The sequence below is a fragment of the Poecilia formosa genome, unplaced genomic scaffold (assembly GCF_000485575.1).
Source record: "Poecilia formosa unplaced genomic scaffold, Poecilia_formosa-5.1.2 Scaffold101, whole genome shotgun sequence".
In the NCBI taxonomy this organism is placed as follows: domain Eukaryota; kingdom Metazoa; phylum Chordata; class Actinopteri; order Cyprinodontiformes; family Poeciliidae; genus Poecilia; species Poecilia formosa.
In genome coordinates, this window is record NW_006800040.1 from 107,793 (window position 1) to 109,249 (window position 1,457).

General features: G+C 40.0%; 1 protein-coding gene across 2 annotated transcripts in view; it reads left to right on the plus strand.

Annotated features, from left to right (window-relative positions):
- The window catches only part of LOC103142793 (death-associated protein kinase 2), a 23,718-nt gene that overhangs the window by 4,099 nt on the left and 18,162 nt on the right, over positions 1 to 1,457 (plus strand). The window lies entirely within an intron of this gene.

Below are 1,457 nucleotides of genomic sequence, written 5' to 3' on the forward strand. Positions count from 1 at the left end.
CAGCAGCAGGTCTCCTTTGCTGCCGCACGGCGTAAACCCAGCGCAAGCGTTGTGGCGCTCATGTTGCGTTTAAACACGGCTCGGAAAAACAGGTTATGACACGTTAACAACGGATTAAACAGTTTTAACTGCTGTTAAAAGTGACAGAGGACACAGTTTGGGAACCTCTGGTTTAAAGAATGAAATGAACTGGCTGGTGCAATTTAGTGGTAAATTGCCTTTCTTGCAATGTCGTGTGTTTGAGCAGAAATTCAATATAAATGTGCAGAAAAAAGGAGTAAACTTGAGTTTGATTTGACTCTGAAAGCACTACAGTTACAAAATCTAAAATAAACTCACATCTCACTTCTGTAATTCTTCAGGAGTTCTGGCTCATGCTAACTTAGTATTTCTATGGTTTTGATTCTTATCAAAACCATAGAATCAAGTTACAAACCAAGTTACAAACCAAGCTCTCTTAGCTGGGTTTGTTGCTCACTCACAAAAAACAGCAGCTGATAAACAGAGAAGAAACCTAATAGATTAAACTCTTAGATACTGTAGGACAAACAAATCTGGCCTTAGTCATATTTACACTCATATTGACTGGATGGAGCCACACAAGGCAGACTGACAGGTTTCTAAGTGCTGCCAAGGGATGAACCCACTGGCCGTTGCTACTGCCAACAGCTGATCTATGAACTTCCCAAAGAGAGTCTGCGTTGGTGCCCAGGTAGTTTGGTCCACTCTTTTCAAGGAAATGACCCAACCTACTTCAAATTTAAAAGGGCAGATTTCCACTCTACTTGTTAAAAATGTTCTCATCAATGTTCAAATAGGACAATTAAGGCTCATGGCAGGCCATCTGAGGAGATCTTATTGAGTGTTTTTAGTCAGGGCAGTCCTGGTGCTTGATGGCCAGGACTGGAGTTCCCACCCTTGCTCTAGATGTATGCTTTGGTCTATTACCACGTTGAAGGACCCATTAACCTGTTAACAAAACTGAGCTTTCTGACACTTGACTGTATGTTTCATTTGAGATTGTTTTGATTTTCTAAACAATCCAAACAATTGTTTTGTTTTGTTCCAGGAAATTATTGCTTCCTGGAGCTAGACTCCTTTTTCCTTCTATATGCAACTTTCCTAAAGGCTTCAGTTTTATCTCAAAGGACATTCTCCTAGAAACTGGAGCATGTCAGCATTCATCTTTGGTCTGTTAAAGTCTGGTCTTTCTGTGTTTTTCAGTCAAAATAGAATCCATTCTTGGTATTCTTCCACAAAGCCCAGAATGGAAAGGTGTTAGGGTTAGGAGTAGGGTAGGGTAACGGTATGGGTAGGGTTGAACAGTTACATTTCCCCTTTTGTTAAGATACCAAAAGTTTGGGTATAGTTCCATGAACCTTAAACTCATAAATAATGTGGTAACAGGAACAAGTAGCTGGTTTTGTGGCATTTATAAAGACATGAATTTATCATAC